Raw genomic sequence first — 26,187 nt, 5'->3', positions numbered from 1 at the left:
TAAGATTATGGCCAAGACAGAATACTGCAGCCATTGAAATGCAGGACATATTGGTGAAATCTACAGAAAGTAAAGAAGTACATAATGTATGTCATCACGTGCTTAAGGTTTGCCGTACCAGATATTACAGAAAAGGTACAGGAAGACACTAGTATGTAACTGCGAATGGCATGTAGAAGTGCACACTATAATAAGACATGATCTGTGCATACTTTTATTTTAAAAAGGGCTGGAAATATACTGTACTTGCTTTTTAATAAAAGGTACATTCTAATCATGGCTGCCTTGTGTGTTTTACATTTGTTTGAAGCATAACTTCTGCATGTCCTCAAAAATAAAAGCTCCACATTTGTAGCCTTCAGTATGTGAGTAACCAGTTGGAGCTGCGAAGGGAAAAATTTGGCAGATGTACACTGTGAGGTCACTAGGAGTGCCCTGGTCCCTGGGATCCCTGACTGAGGCATCAGGGCCCCTGGGTTGGGTGTCCACCCAGGGGCCATGGTCTTCTTAGTCTTTGAGGGGGGCATTTTCTTGAAAGACAGGTGAGTCTCAGGTTCTTGAGGCCCTGTGCTCTTTATTTTCCTGGATGTCGGTGTGTAGCTGCTATTCCCTAACTTGCAGTGGCCGGTGCCTCATTGCTGGGTAGTCTGGCTGAGACCTTCCTCTGTTGCCTTCTGGGTGGATGTGCGGGTTTCTTTATGTTGCACTGGCTGGAAGATGTGTTCCGGGGAGAGTGATAATAGCTGGTGTGTGGATATATATATATATATATATATATATATATATATATATATATATATATATATATATATATATATATACCCACCCCCTTCCATCTCCCCAGGGTAAGGCGGGTGGCTGTTCATTTCTCAAGCTCGGGTTCTCTACCAGAGTCCTGGGAGCTTGAGGGTTCTTACGCAGTATCTTAGCTGTTCCTAGGACTGCACTTTTCTGGACAGAAAGTCTGATGTTTCATCTGTTGGAGCCACTTCTCCAGTGTGGGGGACACGGCCCCAATCACTCTGGGTACTACTGTTGCTTTCACCCCACAGACCTTCTCCAGTTCTTCCTTGAGGCCTTGGTTCTACTTCAGTTTCTCATGCTCCTTTTTTCCTGAGAATATAAATATTGGATGGATGGATGGATGGATGGATGGATGGATGGATGGATGGATGGATGGATGGATGGATGGATGGATGGATGGATGGATGGATGGATGGATGGATGGATGGATGGATGGATGGATGGATGGATAGATAGATAGATAGATAGATAGATAGATAGATAGATAGATAGATAGATAGATAGATAGATAGATATAGATTTAATATGTGTGTCTGTGTGTGTGCATATAAAAAAGCATTTATGGAACATTTAGTCATATTATTCTTTTTTTAACTAAAAGCTTGTGAGAGAGTGTGTCGCTCCTCGATGCAAATGATCATTATGTGAAGTGAGAATGTCTGAGAAAAAATTGCAGTGTGTGTGCGTGAGTGTGGTGGTTGTGCAGACAGGCAGAGATATAACAAGCTGATGTAGTGTCCAAGCTAATTAAAGGATTGCTTCTTTTTCTTTTTTTTCGTCTTGGCTCGTTCTCACGCCGACTCAACCTGTATTAATTGATTGGCTAGTTAATGGAAGTGGAGACGAAGAACGCAGTCGGGACGGGAAAGAGGAATTTGCTGCTGTAAGCTATTGGGCCTGGATCGGGTGTGTGGAGTAAGCAAAGAATCAGCACTATTAAATGGAAGACAAAAAATAAAGGGAATAAAGAGGGGAAGGAGCGAGACAAGGAAAAAAAAAGCTTGATTATAAAATTCAGGAAGTAACTGTCAAAGAAGATTGCTTACTTTAATATAACAAATGGCCACAGAATATCACAAAGAGTCGTCATTGTTACTGATTTGCATTTTATGTGTAATCAAAATGAAAATGGTTAAGTTCTAGGGCATTTTTTCTCTAAGATCATAGCCTTATTTTCACTGCTGGAAAAATAAAAACATTAGGTCTATACTGTTACTAAGTGTCTTTTGTTGCGCATTTGGATGCTTAAAACATCATGGATATAAACTAGTAGACTATTATCGCTGATAGAGTCAGGACTAAATATTCTGTGTTTGTAGAAACAGGCCGGATATTTCTTCGTCAACAATGCTCCACAGTCTTGCGGAAGGGTCTGGCCTGACGTAGAATAACTGTTGCTTTTAGTTTAGTCGTTTTTTGCCTCCATACCAGATTCTGTGAAGGAGTGCACGTTTTAGTTCCTTTTTTTGTTTTTGTTTTTGTTTTAAGTTTTTAAATCAAACCTGTGCCAAAGGACTCAGTTTTCAAACAAAATTTAATGTAATTTCAAGCCAGAACAGATGAATCACCATTATGTTTGCTTGAGAACATTCAAGAACAGCTTGATTAAAGCATTAATGGCATCTATCAGGTTTTGTTGTTGTTGTTGTTGTTGTTGTATTTTTTAACTAAAGTCATATTAGCACAGATATTTATAGTTAAAAAGACAGAGATGATTGTGTTAAATAAATGTGTGCATACCCAGTATCACAAATGCACTTTGTTACATCAGTAGACATATCTACTTTGACACCCTTAAAGCAAGCTGAAGAACTAAACCACTGGATGTTTCATCAACAATCAGCTGGACACTAACAAACAAACAAAATAACTATCCAATAAGATCAACACATTGGGTGTACATGAACGATTCTTCTGAATTGTAACTTTCCCCTCAAAACTGTTCCTGTTTGTCTACATGTGATCCACCCTTTAAACACTCCACCAAGCTCTGCCCCAGCAGAGCCTCACTCAGACTTAGTAATAGATTGCATGACTATTCTCCCTTGTACAAGTTGTAATAAGACTCTGCTCATCCAGACTCTTAAATCATTTCATCCACAGACACAAAACACAAAAATGATATTGTAGGTCTTTATTTCTGAACTACTCCAAATATATTTTTGTATGCTATCAACAAGATTATACTCACCTATAGTAATATCACAGAAGATGATATGGCAAGTCTCTAGAATTCATTGTGAGATGCTGTATATATTTCCATAACAGGTTTATATGGTTGGGGCATGTTTATACACTCAAGTCCCAGAGTTGTAGACAGATATACTCCATCCACAGATATACTCCATTCCTCAATTTGCCTTCAACACTAAGTAAAAATACCATGTAATTTAAGACCAGTTTAAAATTTAGCACCATATTTGTTGAAACAGACAGTGTTCCAGTTTTAAAAAGTAGGACACTGTTATGATGATCCCAGCACTATTTTTGTGCAATTTGTCTTCTCTTGACATGCAAGTGTACCCAAATCTCAGTGAGTCCCAATTGGCCAAAACAAAAGGACTTGTCATTGCACAGGTATGGAGCCACAGTCAGGGTAAGAGTGCTGCTTATTTTGTGCCTTTATCTAGAGTTTTCTTGCACTGAGACAAACACATACGTAGAACGCGTGCTAATCACAGCTAAACTACCAGCAGATCTTTTGCAGCTTTTTCTGTGAAACTATTAAATGTAAATACAAGAATGTCTGTCTAATTTCTTCTCAAAGCCTCAAACACATAAGCTGAGTTAACAAACTCTGGATTTAGCTCTTCATTATCAACAGTGTGATCCATGAAATACACGTCAGAAAAATCATTTAAAAGTAGCTTCTACCATAAGCCTGATTCCTGTTGAGGAGATCTAAATCATTAACAGACAAAAATATTTAAATTTGGTGCAGTGCTGCCACAACACCAATAACCGCTCATTACTAAACAGTTCATGTGAAATAGGTAATTGTCAGCATCAAAGTAAAGTTGCGCATTGTTGCTGTCTCAGGACCACCTGGAGGAGAGTGGAGCTGCACTGAACAGCTTGGGGCACAGGAAGAGAAGCTAATTGTCATCAAAAAGGTTTTAAAAAAAAAAGAAAAAAAAAAAGAAGTAAATTAAACAGAAACAGGGGTTTGGGTAGAGTTGGACATTTTCCAAAGAAAAGGAAAGAAATCATCCATGACACCTGACCAGGACAGACAAACCAAATGCACAGTTATTACAGCTTAATTTGGTAAAAGACCCATTTACTGAATATAACATTCCATGAACTTCAATTACATTTTGTATGTGTTACATTTTTTATGTTTTTCCCAAAACTGACAAAAAAGGTCTCACAGTAGTTTTGTAAAATAATTAAATGAGGAAGAAGAAGATATGACAGAAGATATTCATGTCTTTGTCTACACAAGGAGTAACAGAACTGATACTGTCCTTACACTGTTTGCCTGATTTGTCATAAGAGCTGCAGGGGTACTTATTTCAAACAGTGTTGAAATAAGCATCCCTGCCTAAGGTGTAGAGCAGTGATGGACAGTGACTTAGGGTATTTGCCCAAATGTACTTTGGAAACTACTGAAGGCTGCATGTAATTCAGACAATGTGACAAAAAAGCAAAGTGTATTGGGAAAAACAATTTTAATAAGAATAGTTTTTATCAATATCACTTTTTATTTTACTCTGCTGTGTCTACTTCTTTACTCACTCAGCTGAGCTGCTGATGCTTCCTGGTTTCAGGGTATAGTTATAAAATGCTGTGCCAGAAATATGCGATCATGAGATATAACAATATGACCTTTTTCTGCCGCAAAAAAAAAAAAAAACTTTTATTCACCAGTGTGATGGTGAATGATGTAATATTGCACACCTATTTACAACAAACACACAATGTCTATTGTAATGTCATACAACATGCTGTGCAATCTTACTAATATGCTATTTCATGACACCAGACTATAAATAAAAACAGAACTAACTTTTCACAGCATTGTATCGAGATACATATTGTATTGCCACTCTACAAAAAGTAGAACAGTTGTAATGTCATGGACTGTTATTTTTATAGCACACTGGCTATTTGAGATTCCTGATACTACTGATTTTAGTGACAATTCTGCAAATGGAAATGTTGATAGGAGAGGTCAAATGGTCTGACTTGCTTAAGCTGACACATAGCTCAGGCAACAATGCCTCATGACCGTAATGACTACAAAGCACTTCAGGGTTCACAGCCTTGAGGAAGATGGACTACAACATTAGAAGACCACTCTTGGTTCCACTTCTATTAGCCAAAAACTAAACCACAAGGCCGCAGTGCACACAGGCTTGCCAAAAACTGCACAGTCAACTTTTTGTTTACACAAATTGATTTTGCCCAACGACTAGAAATGAATTAAACTTCATTGCTCCCAGCTTGCCATGATCTTTGTTCTCATCAGAGTACAAAAGAGGTTATCCAGAAGTCATTTTTGTGGCAAATGATCTAGTCGAATCACCTTCTATTTCACGTCTGGTCACGTAAAAATTCTAAATGAAAAAGTTTCTATTCAACTTTTGCAAGATACTTTTATATTGACACATCTAAAACACCACTTCATGAGATCGTCAAATCATTTTGGCGATATTTGAGAGATTTTTTTTTTTTTTAAATCTAGATGTTTCCTTTACTTTTATTTGGATATTTAGGTTTTCTTCAATTTAAGTGGTAATGAAAACACAAGTACCGATAGTAGATGTAAAATTCAAGTGAGATCCAATAAAGAAATGAAAGAGTAGAGAAAATGCTGGACAGGTCATGAAACACAATGAAACTGGAACAGAGGTAAGGGGAGTGAGGGAGGCATTAAAGGACAAAGCAGAAGAGTAGGTGAAATCAGAACAGCAGGAAAGGTGGGGACACAGTGGGCCAGAAAAGAACAAAAACAAAAATGGAGGAGCTAAAAAATAAGATAAAAACTTGAGGTTAATCTAAACAGAAAGTAGAGTCGAGGGACTAAGGAATTGAAGAGATAGTTAAATGACAAAAATGATGTGTATTGATGAGCCAGCAAGCAATTTAATATGTTTAAAAGTGGTGTGGAAAGGTGAAATAGTTGGAAATAAGGACACAGACAATGAAAGGGTGAGAAGGAGGAAAGCAGATGTGGCAATTGGCAGGAAAAGACAAGGAACAGCACGTTTTTATGCCCTACAAAACTCTGTACACATTAACAATAAAAAGCCCATTTATCCTCCCTTTACATACATAAATAGGTGTGTCTGCTTCAAACTTCACTGCACTCATACTTTCATGCATCATTACGTTGGTATGGCTGTTAGAATACATTGACCAGAGCCCAGGGTAGAGTTCAGAGTGACATGACTTTACAACTGAGAGTAGTTATCACATTCTGTTGTTTACCATCCCATGTCTGCCACTAACTGATTGCAATAATTTGCTATTTGGAAATTATTTAAAGTTCAGCCCTACCTTTATACATTTAAGATTGCAACAAGAAGATATAACAATGGATTTTATAGTTTATAGTAGTTTATTTCTTCTTCAGTCTTAGACTTAGTTAAAATGCGAATGCAGTTCAAAATTACAACCCCAATGAAGTTGGGATGTTGTGAAAAATGTAAATAAAACAAAATGCAGTGATTTGCAAACCTTTTTTAAAAAAACTTGTATTATATTGCATATAAAGCAAAAACAAGAATTCTAACTATTTTTTTGCAAATATTCAATCATTTTGAATTTGGCCCCTGCATCAGAAAAAAAAACCTGTTTGGAACATTCAACATGAGAACATGTTAATTGGAAACAGGTGAGTGTCATGATTGGGTATAAAAGAAACATTCCCATGAGGATCACCCCTGGTCTTTACTGAACTCGGAAGCAGTTCAGTGGTCGACGTGGTCGAACTGTCCCTGCTTTTTGGTTTATTGTTCACATTAAAGAATTTTAAGTAGGCCTAACCCAGCTATGATGCACAATTACGCAATTCTCATGTGAACCACGGCACAGATGTTCAACTCTGCTGGTGAAATCAGGTGTTGAGTGGAAAGCTCGGCGTAGCCAAACCCACAGTGCTTCCACAACACATCCGCGTTCAGTAGATCCCCGGGGTTAGTTGTTCACAAGCAAGTATGGGGTTAGGTTCATCATTTTGTAACAACTGCATGAGCAAACAGTTTAGGCCAGGGGTGTCCAGCTTCGGTCCTCGGGGACCACAATCCTGCAGGATTTCCATGTATCAAACACCTGACCCGCCAAATGAATGAGCCGTTGTGCAGAACTTCATTTGCTGTTGGATTCATTTAATGAAAGCCAGGTGTGTTGGAACAGGGTTACATCGGAAACCTACATGGCAGCGACCCTTGAGAACCAACTTTTGGCACCCCTGGATTAAGACTAATGAAATTTCTGCATGTCAGCAGCAAGACTGAAAACCTTTGACCTTTGATCCCTCAGGCGGCATAGCAATAAAAACTGACGTCACTGTGTAAAGGATAATTCGACGTGGGTTCAGGAACACTGCAGAAGGTTATCATCAGTTACTACAGTTTGTTGCTGCAAGTTAAAGCCATATATTAACAACACCAAACGCCATCCGCTTCTCATGGTCAGACCTCATTTGAGATGGACTGATGCAAAGTGGAGCAGTGTACTGTGGTCTGATGAGACCGCATTTCAAATTGTTTTTTTAAATCATAGACGTCAAGTCCTCCAGGCCATAAGTAAAAAGTACTAAATGGATTATCAGTGCACACTTCAAAAGCCAGTATCCATGATAGTATTAGGAAATACTGGTGCCCATGCCATGAATGACTTGTTAATGGTGAAGGCATTGTTAAGGTTGAAAGGTACATACAAGTTTTGGAGCGGTATGCCAGGGCCACCAGAGCCTCAGACACTATAGTAAGATGGGGTAGAATCAATCTAATGACATAACCAAAAGAGGCTTTGTGGTGCAAAGAGTACATAAAGTAGCAGAGGACCACTTGGTAAAAGTTATAGGACTTCTGTTCCAGGTTGGGTAGGTGCATTAGGACCAAGCGCAGAAGCAGTCAGTGTCTTTGAAAGAGTTGTAGCAAACTGACCAAGAGCAGCTGGTCTTTCTGCTATGCTCTGTGGCTGATTTGTCGCCAACCCTAAATAATTAGAAGATATGGAACAGAGAAAGTAGATGTGGAGTCTTGATAAGGTCCTTACTGAAACTGCCAAATATGTAGAACAGCAGAGGCTCAAAGCTAGGCTCAACTTTCCAAATTTTGTGACTGGAGGGGACAACACTCATAAGAACAGTACAGCTTTAAAGATCCCACTTTACAACTGTGTCTTACACATTCCCATGAGTGGGAGCTGACAGTGGACTTGTAGACAAGAAGACTTGTCTTCCTGCAGGATGTGATGGACACTTTACTTCGATCAGACATCGTCCTCCTATTGGGGAGTGTAAAAACCACCATAGTCACTGAACTAATGGTGTCATGGGAGAAGAAGCTAACTACATTCCAACAACTGAAAAGAGCAGAGTGCCTGAACAGTTTATTTATGTAATAAACTTTAAACTTTTTTTAAGAGTTGCCAGGCATGACTGATGTTTTCTGCATCTGGTGTTGTTTATTGAAAATTCAGTCTTTTGAGATGCTGCTTTAGTATGGAAGCAAACCAAAGCTTGCTAGCAAGAGTTAGCACTTCATTCACACCTCTCAGTTCTGTCTTGTTACAAAGGCTGACTTAATAAGTTGGATTGTTCTTGCACAAGTTATTTGCCTTTAAAAGGAGGGTTTGGGACCATGTTTGTCTTCTTTTTTTGTTGTTTTAAATACTTAATACCTAGGCTAATGGCTAGTGGCTAGCTGAGTGTGTTCTTGTGCTCATGGGAGTATGTTGAACAACTCAATGACAGATTACCGCTGCCAAGTGGTGGGAAGCTGCATAACAACTGAGTTTCTCATGGATATTAGAAATATTTCTTGTGCCTTTTTGGTGTTATGCTGTCCCATGGCCCTCATGGCCCAAAAATACAAGGCTGAAAGTTGTTTTACGGCCCTCTAGGTAGCACTTGTGGCCAAGCATGGGCCACTGCCCCATGGTTAAGAATCGCTGGACTAGAACACAGAGATAAACCAGGCAGTGATAAATTTGCTGTCTTCATATCTTTGTGTTGCACTCATAAATTTGTTCTGTCCTTTTGTCCCATTGTTGTATTTCCATATCCTCCTTGTCTTGTCATCCTCGTTGGCTTATCACTTTACCTGGATTATTGAATATATATAATATATAAGAATATAAGCCAAGCAGAGCTCTTCGATCCAAAGACTCAGGTCAACTAGTCCAGACCAGAGTCTAGTCTAAACATGGAGAAGCAGCATTTAGCTGTTATGCTGCAAACAAGTGGAATAAACTGCCAGTGGAGATTAAACTCTCACCAAATGCAGACACTTGTAAATCCAGGTTAAAAACATTTCTTTTCTCATGCGCCTATGCATGACATCTGCACAGTAACTTTTAATTAATTCTGCTTTTCTTTCTTTTATGATTTGTTATTTTGCTATTTGTGTTTTCTTTAATGCTTCTTTTTATCTATTTTTACACCATCTGTAATGCTTTTAATGTTTCTTGTAAAGCACTTTGAATTGTCTTGTACATGTAAGGTACTATACAAATAAACTTGCCTTGCCTTGCTTTTACTTTTCTCTTTAATCCCCTCTTTGTTTTCTCTGTCTACTCCTTCCTTCTTTTTACTTGTCCCTCCTCCTTTTCGTCCTACTTTCTCAAGCCTTTTCCACTCTTCTTTACTTTCACGATCCATCTTTCCCTTCATATTCTCCTTGGATCATCTTTTTGAGCTTCTTAACTTATCTTTTACTTTCTGATTTTCTTATTCCCCCTTGTTTTGTGTGTCTGCATTTCCCAATGCATGTGAAAATCTGGGTAGATATACTTGTTTGCCCATTTCTGTCTTAACCTGAGCAAGATAGGCTTAACTTTTGAAGTGGTGCAAATGAGAAACTAATACTGAAGAATCAAACCATCAAACCAACCTTTTCTCCTATGGAAATCAATGTCACAACACTCTAAACTAGCAACTTTTGAGTGTTTTTTTCTCATGTCATTAGACTTTCATATAAAATCATTTGACATTTGACTAGTTTTAGTGAGACTCTGTAGGTACTGTAATCATGTTAATGTCAATGGTTTATTTTCAAACAATGCAAGTTTTGTAGTTTGAAAGAAAATATTTAAATGAAATAAATGCTATTTCCCTCATGATGTGAAATAGTGAATTGAAAAAAATAGTATTTAGTTACTTAGTAAATAAGCACTAGATAAAGAAATTAAATATGAAAGTGGAAGACCAAGGAACTTAAAGCCTATGTACTTGTTACAAATTAGTAAAAGAAATAGGTTACAATTAAGGTCATAATAAGATAACAGGGTGTGCTATAAGATTTGCTGTGAAATGCTGCTGTTTTTTGTTTGTTTTTTTAAGGGATGTTAATTAATACCTGACATAGGGAAATTTAAACCACCAAACTAATGTCTAATAATCTGAAAACTATTCATTTGGGCAGCCCCAGCCAACCCTCAGTCTATATGAAATTTGTACAGGTTTGGGCCCAGACTTACCACTGTGTTTGTGTTGGTACAAACTCTATGTTAAAAATGATATATATACACCATCCCGGTGTACAGGCAAATCAGTGTCTGTAAAGCAAGAACACAGTAATCTCTGATTATGCTTTTACAAAAGAGAATTTCTAGTTTGGAAAAGTTGGTGAGGTGATTGTTAAAACTATATTGCCGTTAGCAAGACGATTTCTCAAGCAAATCTTGACCAGCACTTGCATAATAGCATGATCAGGGGCCCAAGGCAATTAGTAGCCTCAGTTGCAATCACCAACAGGGAGATGCAGGTTGTTCTTTCTCTTCCTGCTCTCGGAGAGGACGGACGCTTTTTCTCTCCCTCCCGTTCCCACTCTGACCTGCTGCTTCTTTGTATTGTCACCTGTCTATCCGAGCCTCTTGCTCCATTTCCTTCCGAATTTAAATCATGGATCTGGTCAGCTGGTCTCTCAATGCAACTTATCAAAACTTTTTTCCCCAAAGAACAGGCGAAGGGGAGCCCGCCTGGAATACATGCTGCTGGATACGTGATGAAGGTCATGTGCCTTCTTCTTTCTGTCGAGGATTTCTACACAATTGTATTTATGATAACTAGGTTTCTGCTGTTTGGTATGTGCGGTTTCCTGGTGTCTCGCAAATTTTGGAAGATCTATGATGGACTACGCCGAGCAACCAGCACTCAAACTCATGCGTGACAGCACTGGACTGCAACTGGAGCTGGTCGTGGTTCTGGAGCTTATCCATAAGTGGGAAACATCTTGGAGAAGCAGTTGCTCGGTTTTGGTGGAAACTGATCCCCGATTCGGCTGTTTCAGAGTCCGACAGAGACCACTAAGGACTCAAAGCTGAGCCAAACAAAGCTTAGCTTGACCCAAAACAAAGCTGTTTTCTGAATCTGGCTCCCTGACTGGCCTTGGGCAGGCTGGTTATCATGTCCCCCTCCTAACCCCCCTCCCTTTCTCAGGCCTGTGGAACTGAACTGAGCTCTCAAGGCCGCATTTACATCAGGTGGCACAGATGAACTGGGGAAAGTTCACAGACTCACTCACTGAACGCACACACTCACACCCACTGTTACAGAAACACCCTCCTGTCTTTTCTCTGTACCTCGCCCCTCCCTCCACTCTTGGATGGCGAGTTGGATGGGCATGCTGCTTGGCTGGCTGCGACCTCACTGTCTCTCTGGGAGACCCCACCCACCCCCCTCCCATATTGTGTGCTGTCTATTGTCTGAATTTGTGCTCATGCATAGAGGTGTGTTTTTTTGTTGCATCTTTATCCTTCCCCCTTTAGGTGAAGTGTAGAGATACTTCTATTTTTTTCAACACTCACCCATCCTTCCTCATGTCATCATTTCCACATTTCAAGGCAGCACCGGTTAAAAAACTGGCTGCAGGGCCTAAGTAACAGTTCATTCTGTAAACTTGTCAAATGTAAATGTCTGTATGTCTAACCTTGGACGAGCTGACTTGAACCTTGAATTTCCCCTCGGGGATTAATAAAGTATCTTTGATTTGGTTTGATTTGATTATCTATTTGTTACTTTATCAAGTTTGGAGAGAAGTGATTTCCAAACCCACACTTGAGGCCAAAGAGGCGTTCCTTGTTTCAGCAGCTGAAGGTAGACCTAGGCAAATATCTACAATTTCCAGGGCATATCACTTTGACAATTCTACATCCAGATATGGTTACGTCCATCTGGGTATATTCCACCAAACACATGGTAGAACAACTATCCTTGGAAAAGCACATGGATGAAGCTGAAGAATGTGTTTAAAATCCAGTAGTTTATGGAGGAGTGCAGGAGGCACAGCTGAGTCAACTACTGTGAACCCACTGAGGTTAGATGCAGGTAGGTCTCTCTGTAGACTCCTGACCAAGCTTCAGATCCTGGGCTTGACCAAGAAGAGGGTTATCAAATGAATTACTGATGCAATAGAGGGTGCAACAGTGGCTTCCGGCTATGGCTGAATTGACAGATCCAGTGGTCACATGGTGCTAGATGCAAGCTGGGCACCAATCCCCCCAGATCTGGGAGAGGGCACATATTTAACGGCTCTGAAGCACCAGACCAAAGTCATCATCTCTAATATATGATCTGGTAAGGAAATCCAGTTTCTGTGTATAGGACCTGTTTTGTTGAAAGAAAAGTGCACAAGTCACTGATAAATTGCATGCTTCTATTTTTTCAAGGCATCAGATTTTTGGTAACTTTATGCTAAATTTCACTTGTTCTTATAGGACTGTTTTGGTTGGTCATTAATGCATATAAAAGGTTGTTTTTGTAATGATCACAGTTTTAGAATTTCACCTAAATGAACTTACAAGTTGGGTCTGAAATTACAATGAAAGGTGTAATGGGGTGGCAGTGAGGATGGTGAAGATGTGGACCCAAACGCAGAGATCAGGGAAACAGGGATGCAAATTCCAGAAGGTTTATTCAAACCAAGGCACTCAGGGCACTAACCAAGTACAACAAAGTAGTGCAACAAAATGATCCAGCAACCAAGGAATGAAACTGAGGGGTATAAATACACTGGGGAACCTAACAAGAAACAGGTGTATGGAATGAACTGAAACAAGACCAGGTGAACTCAATGAACAGGAAATCAATAAAGCTAAACAACAAACAAGGGAACCAAACAGGAAATACTACAAAATAAAACAGGAAACCTGAAACTAAGGCACAGCACAAAACACCACATCATAACAAAAGGTTTTTACCTAAACCACAATATATTCTTCATCTAAATTATAATCTGAATAAATGTGTCTGCTGCCAGCATTTGTCTTTCTGAAAACTGTTTAAAAAACTTGTTTTTTCAACAACAAAAGCAGGTGGATTTGAGAAAAAAAATCCTCCTATGCAGTTTTCATATGTTTAAAGGTCGTTTGAAGTTTATGGCCACTTTCTAAGTCAAAATGTGACACATAAATCTGAATGTGTATGTACCAAAATGTTACTAGTGAAAACCTTAACTTTACAAAAAGCAGAGGCGGGAACAGTATGGTGGTACCTTCACAAAACAGGAATGGCAGCCAATGGCGGAGGAGATAACAGCAATGCTGCATTTCATATAAATAATGCAATCACACTTGAACCAATCAGGATGGGAAAATCTCTGTTAATTCCTTCATAATTCCCTTTGCAAAAAATTTTCTTTGTTTGTTATATCTTGGATTTTTTAAAGTTATATTATTTTAATGCTTAAATCCCAAGACCACACTTGTTTTCTAAACAAATTTACCTTTAGTTGTAACTGGCAATGAAATGAACATAAAACTTGTGAAAACAAGGGTGATGAAAACAATTTTTTTTCATCACAGTAGAAAGGATTATTCACTTACTGGTATGTCATAGAAGTTTTTTAAAAATTTTTTTATTTTATTTTATTTTATTTTTTTAATGTTTTTTAAACTTATTATCTAATTAGAGTTTTCTGGGATAATTAAGAATAGAGAACTTTGATACATAACTATTTTTTAGAATCATAAAAAGCATTAAAATGTATTCCGAACAATTTATTTCAAGCTTTAATAGCTAATTTGAATAAAAGTAAAACAAAAGCCCCCACAATGCTGAAAAAAGACAGGAAATGAATGAATAGACAGCAACAGCAGCCACCCCCCCCCCCCCCCCCCCTCCACTCACACACACACACACACACACACACACACACACACAGGAACATAGTTTTCTAGCATTTGTGTGTAGCCTTATAATTCTAAGAGCCCATTTAGAAGTGCAATGGACACAAAAGTGCTGAAAATGCAAACCTGCTCTCTTAGGCAAAAATGTGAATGGGTCTAATGGAAATGGTGTAGAATAAGTAGCCAAGTAGTCCCTCCTTTAACTTACTCTTGTTGAAATACTCCTCCAAAATCATCCATTTCAGGTGCCCAGACTAATTTACGGTACCTTTGCAGTACTATGAAGGGAAAAATATTTTATAGTGTACGGTAAGTGCAGGAGTCTGGCCACTGACCAAATAAAATAGCAAACAGAATGAACACAAATACAGGAATAAAACTTGTGTTTTCAGTTATTTTCTTAAAGTACTGTAACTTGCATGAAACAGTGGAGTATGGCTTAAGTGTTATTATATTGGATTATTTTGTGTATTAATGCATGAAGTACATGCAGTTCCCTCTGTGTTGTTCCAAAACAGAAAACTTGTTTAAACTGCTGCTTTGTTCACAGTTCCCTTCTCAGAGAAAAAAGCCATGTTCCCAGCGGATTTCTCCTCATTAAAATAAAGGACAAATCAATGATTTCTAAACCTCCTATTCATCCAGGCAGGAAAATTGCTGAGCTTTCATGGTGTTTTTGTAGAAATGCTTTACTGGCTCTGCTTCTGTTGCAGATTTATACTCCTCAGATCTTACACATATATACATTTTTAATATTCCTAGCTGGAAATATGAATATTGTAATTTGCTTCATGTAAAATTGTAAAGTTGTCAAAGTTATTTATTTATCAGTTTTTTTTATGATCCTCGTAAAGTGCTTTCAGTGATCAACAGGACTGAAAATGTGCTATATAAATATAAGTCTATTAACCATTTCAGTATGTGTATTAGAAAAAGGGAAAATATTAGCTAAGATCTGGCAACACAGCCTCCTACTTTTACTACTCCTCCATTTCTGTCAGTGTACATCATCATAATATGATCATGGTAGCTGCAATATGGGTGTTTGAACATGAATATGATAGAAAAGAACATTGAACTGTTATGCATGGTGCTCTGCTGACACTCTATGGCCAGATGAAGTGTTTCAGCATCTGACAGTTTGTTTATTTTGCCTATTTGATGTAGATCCAAATGGTTAAAAACAACAAGAAAATGTATCTGTTTTACTGTTGGTTTTACTGGAAAATTTAAAAATTAAGTGGGGATGGAGCTGCCAGCAGAATATGTTGAGTAAGATTAAACTGTGACAAGAAGCATTTTTTTTCTCTTATTTATTAAAAAATTTGATAAAAATAGTTTGTCTTCTGCCAACCAGTTCAATTTTAGAAATTTTTTCCTTGTTTCTTGGGTTAACTAAACCTGCACTCAAAAAAAAATGTCCATCCATTTAATTTACTATTAAATTGATTGAGCTGAATTTGTTATGCCACTTCATTCTTTGAGTATATAGTTTAATCATCAATATCTTGTGTAAATCCCCATCATTATCATCATCATCAGCCTTAGTGACAGATATAAGGTCAAACTAATATTAGAATAGTTTTCAGAATATTACAATCCAACAGCAAAACTAACCACAAACTCTGACATGACCAAATTACATCAAGTAACAGTGAGCATTTTAGCTCCATGGAAGCAGGGTTTAATACAACCATATTCCTTTAGATCGACACTTAACACATTATCATGTACATAGGTAACACACGCCTGGTATTTCTTGAAGCTCACAACAATAGTAACTACAAACTGGAGAATATTCCAAAGGATTTTCAGGACTTTTTCCAAGAGGAACAACCCACACTGTTTGCTCGTTCCAAAAAAAAAAAGGGGGGGGGGAATCACAATCCTTTTTAGTTATAGCCTACAAATTGATGTAAAGGTAACCAATCAGGCTTTTCAATTCTATGTAATACAGGACCAATTAGTATTTTTAAAAAGGAAAAGTAAATTACCAAACATAAATACATAAAAAGATTCAAAATGTTTTCATTGTTGCAATCATATTGACAAATGTGAGATTGACAAGAAATATGTCAAGAAACATCACAGTAACATCATCTGACCTCTCTGAAGAAAGTTACAGGAAGTAACCAAAACATGCAAAGGTAACATAAGAAAATCTAACCTGCTTCTATTGTGTCTGCTTCCATCTAGTGGTTGATCAAAGTATCACCATTAACAACATGTAAGATCTGTTATTGGGACTGGCTTAATGACCACGTGAGCACCATGGCTGTTTACAATAATCTATAAATTTAAAAGACAAGACCATGACTAGTCTTTGGGTTAACACAGTTTCTTTCTAGACATAAAAGCTTGAAAACTTTGCATGAGCACATTCACCTACCAATTAGATCCCACACAAAGTCTCAGAAAAGCCAAATAAGATTCAAGAACTAGGAACTTCTTTTTGTTGAGAGTTAGCACTGCACCACTGTGCAACCAGCAGTTAAATTCCTCCTCTGTTGTTTTTAAAAGTATTTTGTCTTTATATACCTTTACTTCTTAATCTAAGAGGTGATTAAAAACATTTACTGTAAGGTGCATAAATTAAATCAATAACTGTGAACCTGTTTATTTGAGTTTCCCAACCAGTTTGTGTGTTTGAATCAGATTTGCTGAAAGGCAAAACAAATGTCTACAATCATTGTCTCTGCAATACTTTCATTATTTAATTCCAAAATATTGTGTTTAATAAAACTTACAATTTCAAATGAGATGTGAAATTAACCATATTCATTTTTTTGGGGCAAAATCTGTTTAAATTAAGCTGTCTTTATGTCATTCATTCATTCATTTCCTAAAACCGCTTTATCCAATTAAGGGTCGCAAGGGAACTGGAGCCCATGCCAGCAGCCTTCAGACGAGACGCAGGGTACACCCTGGACGGGTCGCCAGTCCATCGCAGGGCCAACACAGAGACAAACAACCTCATACACTCACACTCACTCCTATGGGCAATTTAGAGTGACTAATTTACTTAACATGCATGTCTTTGGACAGTGGGAGGAAGCTAGAGTACAGAGAGACCACCATTCAAGCCTCCCCCCAATCAAGGATTGAACCGCTGTGAGGCCACAGTGCTAATCACTACAACACCTTGCAGCCCCTTTATGTATGTTAATTCCCTGTAAAAATTAAAAGAGGAAAAAAAGACATATCTTATGCTAACTATTTAAACAATACAGTGTTTAAGATAATGAGCAGAACAGAACACATGGGTTCAAAACAATCAGTCTAAATATCATTAAAATCCTCCATTAAGTGTCTGCTGTAGAAACAGCTGCCACAGCAATATTGTTCATGTCAACCTCTAAGATGTAAGGTGGACATGACAGCCAGCTCATATCTGAAGGCCTGCTAGGTTGACAAGACCTCAGCAAAGTGGCAAAATGGTTGCATAGCTTTAATTCCAGTCAAAACTCAACATCAGCACTGACAAGTAAGAGTCAGCTAAATTTACAGAGGGTTCAGCATTTAACAAATGCAAATTTTAACTTCTAAGGAGCACAGCACAAATCTAAAATATGTTCAACTAAATCAGTGAGGAAAGCTTCAGAAGTCGTGTGCTGTTCACTCTGACATGAATGACTACTCCATTCGGCATCCAAGACATGACCCTGAAACATTTTTTGTAACCCTTGATTCATGTCTATTGTGTGGGCACCAAGCCCACCTGCGTCAGCAGCATGACGCATTCAGTCCCATATCACCTTGCTTTTACGCACACATACACACACACAAACACACACACAAAGAAGAGCTGATTTATTGTTTTCACTGCATACAATCAAATATACCTATAATGGTTTCATGTCATCGGCATCAACACTAGAGGGCAGCAGTTTTCCAACATGGACTCCAACACCTCATCCTCACTGCTGTTTTGTTCTAAATTTAGCCTCAGCCAAAAAAAAAAAAAAAAAGGAAAAAAAATCTTTGATCCAACCGATATATTGTGTGTGTGGATGTGTGTTTGGAGATGGACATATAAAACTGGGATACAGGAGAGGAGACAGGGTGAGTCAAACTATTTTAATGGTGGTTACAAGAAATGGAAGAAAGGGAAAAAGAGGCATATTGGTGTGTTTAAGCTGTAGGGTTTTTCCTTGTGGAGCAGAAACTTTTGCAAAGAAAGTCTATGGTAGCATTTTGAAAAGCAAAAAACAAATTTTAGAATGTTGCTGACTACATGATTTCCATATCCAGCATATTTCATCATCTAAAATACAAATACAACTGGACAGCAAAACACAGTGTAACGAGTTTACTGCAACAGCTTTCTGGGTTGTTGGGTTTCTGGACAAGTCTTATCTACATTAACAAGAATAAACTGACAGACTTCCCTTCAAGTCAGATGAATAACTTTTATATCTATGAGCTTAAAAAAGTTAGGAAAGTTAGTAACACATTCAGTCACAGTGAATGTGACAAGTCTAATAAGTTGATATTACGATTACGATATGTACAACATGAATTTATACAATAGATCCATATGAAAAACAAGTAAACTTTGATAAAAATCTCTAATTTAAAAAATAAGATATATATACATAAAATCACCTGGTCCTTCCCAGATGTTAAAATTAAATAAATACATTTTTTTAAATTCAAAAGAACATGATATATTACACAACTGGATTGGTAATTTAACACAAACTAAGCCATGATACATTAACCAAGTCTGAAAAATTAATACCCACAGATTATTGACATTAGCATATAAAAATGTATGGGATAAAAACACTGCCCAGGGTGTTTTATAGTCAAATATACAGTTAAAACAGCACGTCCATAAGAAACAATCAAAGAAAAAAAATTAGAGAAACGGATGAACAATACAAAAAAAAAAAAAAAAAAAAAAAAAAAAAAGAGTAGTAACATAAAGCAATTCAAATTAATTAATTTGGGTTCCATAATTTTTTTTATTTGGTTGTGCAACTGAACAACGACCACAGCCACATCATCAGCACCTACTGCTGAAAATAGATAAAAATGCCCCAGTCAAAGAAACCTCAAATCGGCTTGAAAAGTTGTGGTGGGACCATTTAAGAACTGTATATAAACAACTGCTTGCAAATGAACTGAAGATGCAAAACAAAAGAAAAATGGACCAAAATACACTTTGTATGAGTCAGAGCTTTCAGACATTTAGGTTTAAGCAAGTTCCTCATATTTAAAACTTAAAAAGCCACCATACAGACATACCACACACACACACACACACACACACACACACACACACACACACACACACACACACACACACACACACACACACACACACACACACACACACACACACACACACACACACACAAACACACACACACACACACACACATACAGAACTTCATTAAGCAGGTGTTGAACTCTGGAAACTACATCTTTTACAGCAAACAACCTTGAAAAGATACAAGTGTTGTTATTCATTTTTTTCTTACACATAGTTGTGCCAGTTTATCAGCAAAAAAAACAAAAAAAACAAGTGAATATCTCTCCCAACTAAAAATCTAAATGATAGAAAGAATAGAAGAAATATGCAGACAAACACATGAGAGAACAGTATGAAAAATTAGGTAAAATGAAAGGATGTATGTGATGAAAAGAGCAGATGAATAGAAAAAAGAAATGGGTGAATTGTGAAGAACTGCTGGATGGATGAGGAAAGGACAGGAAGGAGAGAAGAAAGGGAGGGTGAATATTAAAATGAATGATGTGCACTTTCCAATCTAATGTGCAGCTGGCAGCAGAGCAGCATCGTCAAGCCAGAGTAACAAACTGACAAATTCTGGCATTAATACAACACAACGAAAAGCCAGCATTCATGAGAGAGAGAAAGAGTAACAGAGGAAAAATATACAATCTTTTTCTTCTTTCTTGAAGGAAACCAGCTGATACTTATAAAACCTTGCCTTTAAATGACTGAAATCCTACTTTGTAATAAATTTTGATGGCTCTTTTGGCAGAACCGTTACAGTGAATGTGCTCAGTGGTACCATTTTGTTCAGAAATTAAGTAAATTTTTTAAGCGGCATATAAGCTGTAAGAAGGTAGTTTGCTGTAAATGGTGGACAAAAACCAGGATTTTAGAAAAAAAAAAAAAAAAAGGTAAAACAACAAGAAATATGATCAAAACAGACTGCTTAGTAAGTGCATTGGAAATTTCATACAAGCCACAACTGGTGTTGCTTGTATGATCTCTAGTGGTACACTGGAAAAATTTCTGACATCAACCAATTTACAAATTATGTTTTTTTTCACCTAACTGTGAAAAGAAATCTCAGCAACAAAGACCTTTTATAAGTGGAAAGATGAATGCAGAGTCAAATTTAAGACAAAGTAACATCAACAGTGTTCACAAAGATAAGAGCTTTCTTCTCATCAGGCTTATTGGTAAGAGTTTCTCCACTTAGCAACCTGCTGGTCAGCTTCAACATGATTACAAGACAAATCCATTAATTTTTTTTTATATTGTTTGCTCTATTTAACAATTGCATGACAGCTGGAGCCTATTCCAGCAATTAGATGGCAAGAGGGAGGATACAGGGCACTGGCTACGTCAAATAAATTGGTTTGCATTCATCACGTTCTCCACTTCCTATACCAGGTGTCAGCAACTGTACAGTATTTGGCCTGCGGTCAAACTTTTTCTGAACAATTGAATGGCAGGGCAAAATTAATTCTTCACGTCTAAAACCTGTTTTTTTATTTGAATTTATACATTTATTTATTTATTAGCCAATATCATATTATATACAGTGGCAAAAGTATTCATACCCCTTGAACTTTTCAACATTTTGACATATTACACGCCACAAACCTAAGTATATTTTATTGGATTTTATGTGAAAGACAAAAAGTATCACACACTTGTGAAGTACAATGAAAATTACACATGACTTTTTTTTTTTTTCCCCAAATAAAAAAAACTGAAAAGTACAGTGTGCAAAAGTATTCAGTCCCCTGTTCTCTTAGTGCACAGGTGTCAAACTCCAGTCCTCGAGGGCTGGTATCCTGCAAGTTTTTGTTGTCTCCATGCTCCAACGCACCTAACAAGTTCATAATTAGGTTGACAAGAAGCTGCTGGGTCCATTTGATTTGAATCAGCTGTGTTGAAAGAGGGAAACAACAAAAACCTGCCGGATACCAGCCCTTGAGGACTGGAGTTTGACGCCTCTGTCTTAGTGCAACCAATTCCCTTCAGACGTTTCCTGATGACTGATGAATGATTGAATGTTGGCCTAATGATTAAACAGAGTACACATGTGTGTAATATAATCTTGGTACAACAACAGCTGTTCTTTGCTGGCCTCAGAGGACTGTTAAGAGAACGTTAGGGAGGACACAGACCACCAAGTCCAAAGAACACACCAAACAGGTCAGAGATAAAGTTATGGAGAAATTTAAAGCAGGGTTAGGCTATAAAAAGATTTCCCAAGCTTTAAACATCTCACAGAGCACAGTTCAATCCATTATCTGGACATGGAAAGAGTATGCCACAACTACAAACCTACCGAGACTCGGCTGTCCACCTAAACTTACAGGCTGAACAAGGAGAGCACTGACAAGAGATGCAGCCAAAAGGCCCATGGTGACTCTGGACAAACAGCAGAGATCTGTAAACTGCTGTTCACATATGCTTTCCATCGAATCTGACAGAACTTGAGCTGTTTTGCAAAGAGGAATGGGCAAATATCTCAGTCTCTAGATGTGCAAAGCTGGTAACGCATACCCCAAAAGACTGGCGCCACAAAGTATTGGCATGGGGGGGTTGAATATTTTGCACACTGGACTTTTCAGTTTTTTATTTGTGGAAAAAAAAATTGTGTGATTTTCAGTGCACTTCACAATTGTGACACTTTGCTGGTCTTTCACATAAAATTCCAATAAAATCTGTTTGTGGTGTGTAATGAGTCAGAATGAGGAAAAGTTCAAGAGGTATGAATACTTTTGCAAGCCAATGTATCTCTATCCTCAAATGTAAACTGTAAAAACTTATTTGTGTACTGTTTGTGTTCAATACACAAGTGTTATATATATATATATATATATATACACATATATATATATATATATATGTATATATATGTATATATATATATATATATATATATATATATATATATATATATATATATATATATATATATATATATATATATATATATATGTATGTATGTATGTGTGTATATATATATATATATATATATATATATATATATATATATATATATATATATATATATATATATATATATATATATATGTATATGTATGTATGTATGTATATATATATATATATATATGTATATGTATGTATGTATGTATATATATATATATATATATATGTATATATGTATGTATATATATATATATATATATATATATATATATATATATATATATATATATATATATGTATGTATGTATGTATGTATGTATGTATGTATGTATGTATGTATGTATGTATATATATATATATATATATGTATATATATATATATATATATATATAAATATATATATATATATATATATATATATATATATATATATATATTTCTAACATGGTGTGGGCTCTAGTGTCCTTTATTGTTCAGCAGTAAATAGGAAAGGAAATGATTGCTGATTTTAAAGGCATTTTAAAAGCATCACCTGACAAAACCACCATAAGTGTGATTTTAATTTATTTAATATTAGAGCTAAAAATTAGTTTGTTCTTGTAAAGTGGTACTTGCATTTGATACACATAGTACGTGTGTGTGTGTGTACTGTATTATACTTCGTGTTTACTCAAAGTTCTCAAGTTCAGTAAATTGTATTTTGTTTTGTTTTTTTGTTTGTTTTGGTTTTTTTCATTTATTGTCATTTGAAAGATTAAAGAAACTCCCCTATCCTTTTAGCAGGCCTGTACAGGTCATTACCTGTAGCTGTCACCTCTCATCTACAGGCCAGCATTTGCTGTTTTGGCCCATGTTTTCCAAACCACTAACTTTCGTGGCTCACTGTGACTTTAAGCAAAGTTACAGCCAATACATACACATCTACAGCAACTGTTAGTGACAGCAAAGAGCAGTTTGACAGGGACATTGTGACTTTCAAGGCAGGAAGTACAAAAAGAAAATGTTTTTACAGTATGAGGAAATTAAGTATTTTAGTTTTGTGACATATTATAAAGGGAAGCAGTAGGAATTCATTTACAAAAAATAGTTTCAGACTCTACAGATTATTTTCCCCACGTACATACATAGAACATTTCTTCACTAGTTTCTCTTAAGTAGACATAAATGTGGAAAGACCATACCCAGATGGGCACATTTTCAGCTAATCCAGGTTACTTTTAGCACTTGTGGCTCATTTCTAGTCACGAAAAGGAAACTTGTGGGCCACATGTTGATATAAAATGGCTGTGTGCTCTTTAACCCAGAGTTAGTTTTTTTTCATCCTGCATGGATAAATCTATCTACAACCATAAGCATAATTTATCAACTGGATTACAAAGCCACACATGTATTCTTCAGGGTTTCTATACTCCTACAACATTCCAGACATCTCTTGGCTTTCCAAAGATTATTATCCCACCCATGGAGAGACAGTTGTGGCGCAGAGACCGTAAACAAAATAGGGGGGGCTGTAGCGATGTGCTAGCAAGGCTGAAGAGGCGGCCACACAAACCACCGGTTTCAAGCATCTTATTATCAATAACATCTTCTGCCAATAACAGAAAAGTTGGTCAGAGATTGCTGTGCCCTGTTTATCACGGAGACATGGCTGAATCCCCTCACACTGGACTCCGCCATTAAGCTAACAGGTCAAGACAGGATTGTGAGCTCCGCTAAGTGGAGCAACTATCAGAGTCAAAAACCTTCTCTTTAATGAAAAAATGAAAAATAAGAAGCTGTTTATTGACTTCAAGAAAAATAAAACAGAAATTCAGCCTCGTTTATAGGGGGACTTGTATTGTGAGGGTGAGGGTTTGGATTTCCTGGAGCTGAGCTGGGGGATGACCTGTGTTGGAGCACCAACACTAGGGAGCTGGGGCTGAGAAATCAGAAGCTGTATTTCTTGATAATCCTCAAAAAAACAAATATATCTCCCTTAAAAATTCCTGCTAGTGTTCTATCACAACTCAATCCAAAGTATGCTCATAGGTCCCAGGACCCTACATTTTTCCTTTTTGTTTTTAACTTTTATCTTTTATTTCTGTTTTTCTCACTTATCATTTCCTCTGTGCCTTGTACTGTACCATCAATTTTGTTGTTCCATTTTTAGATGACAATGGCAATAAAGCTCTACCTATTTATCTATCTAGTTAGGAGTATAGACATTGTGGCAAGTGTGCTGTGTGCCACCAAATGTGGCAGTCATGTAGCTGAGTTCCAGTTGCTACACTCACGTAGCATCAACATTGTAAGTCAAGACCAAAAACTGTCAATTGCAGCAAATATCTGGGTAATGGGTAGACGATTGTAGCTGTATCTGCTGTTTCCAGTTTCAGTGATGCTGGGAGTTGGAAGCCTTAAAAGTGAGATAAAAGCAGAGGTAGTCTGGCAACACATTGTTAGCTAGAAGGGAAATAAAGGTGTTTTATATATATCTGAATATATATATAAATTTATTTATATCATAAATTTTATGTTTGTCCATTCCTATTCTTGTGAAAATGCAAATAAATAGCACACTTATTTGGGTACTTATTGGCATTTTAAACCCTTGGCATGTTATTTCACGTGAAGTCCTACAGCAAATGGGTAGGGCTAAAAGTGAGGCAGAGAACTCCCATCATCTCGCAGTACGTAGCATAGAAAGTTTCACAATGCTCACAAAAGGTCAATGTTGATAACAGTGAACATGTCTTGACCTGCGATAACAACACCTTCTTGGAGACACCTTCTCATCTTGATGAACTACTGTGTTCTTTTATTCAGCTGCAGTGCATCATTTGATTGATTCGATCATTTTTGGCAACATGTGGAACTTTGCCTTCTGCCAAAAGTGAACTCACAGAGCTGAACTAGAGCCAGAGAGAACGAGACAGTCCAGACAGGTGATGCAGCAGATGCAGTAAACATGCTCTCAATCACAATTAGCGGGGACTGATGGCAAAGGACTGTGGCTGTACCAGTTGGTCCAGTTTCTGTATTTTCCATTTGGGTGTGATCAGCTAGCTGACTACCACAGAGAATGGGATGGAGTAATAGAAAGGGGGCAAGGCAGTCAGACACAGGACCAGGGGGTAATAAAATCTATCAAGCCCATCGGCAATCTTTTCATCCGTGGATCCACTGCATGACAGGGTAAGTGGAGTTTTAACCTGTCGTGTCTGATAAAAATCACCCCTAGGCTTTGCTGACACACCTGGTCTGATCTGCAACTGGGTCAGCAGCTGTCTAGCTGCCTGTCTTTCTACTTATTTGTTTGTCAAAAAACAAGGCAACATAAAGGTCTTCTTCTGTCATCACCCACCAACTCTGTCACAAATCTCAGTGCTAGGCAGGCTCAAGGACATAATGGAAAAACTCAACTTTTGCCATGACTCACAATTAGGTGGCAAATGCAAAAAGGTTCATGCATGTACGCTATCAACATAGACTGTATATAAAAGCGATGGACAGAACCTCCATGACGTCACCCGTAGGTTTCTTAAGAGCTGAATTTAAAGCTTGGTGGGTGGTTTCTACCGTCACCATCTTGGCAGCGTCACGCGTGTTGTCTTTCTCGTAAATAACAAAAATGGGCAAAGAGGTAGAGCTGAGAGGAGGGCTGTGAGTGTCGGGGTGGATGATTGACATCTAGCAATTTCCTACCTGCCTGCAGCTAAACCTGGAGCTAGCAGGAGCTAACCTGCTAATGAAGGTAAGTGGGCGAAAACTAAGTCATGCTGTTAATCGGCTAGAAACCACGGTTATTCTACATCCCTCCTTCTTTAAGCGGGTGATCGGGTACCTGTCAATCAAAAAGACACGCCCCTAAATATGCTGAATTTCTATATAAAATTAATTAGTTAGGAGTTAGAAAAAAATTCACTCCCCCAAAAGT

The 26,187-nt window shown here is 37.4% G+C and overlaps 1 protein-coding gene across 1 annotated transcript in view; it reads right to left on the bottom strand.

Annotated features, from left to right (window-relative positions):
• The window catches only part of cacna1ab (calcium channel, voltage-dependent, P/Q type, alpha 1A subunit, b), a gene marked incomplete at both ends in the record, with an annotated part of 172,430 nt that overhangs the window by 145,309 nt on the left and 934 nt on the right, over positions 1-26,187 (bottom strand). The gene's annotated exons all lie outside the window — the stretch shown is intronic.

This window comes from Telmatherina bonti, assembly GCF_933228915.1.
Source record: "Telmatherina bonti genome assembly, chromosome: 3".
NCBI lineage: Eukaryota > Metazoa > Chordata > Actinopteri > Atheriniformes > Telmatherinidae > Telmatherina > Telmatherina bonti.
The sequence above is the reverse complement of the archived record's forward strand: the minus strand, read 5'-3'. Positions and strand labels throughout refer to the sequence as shown.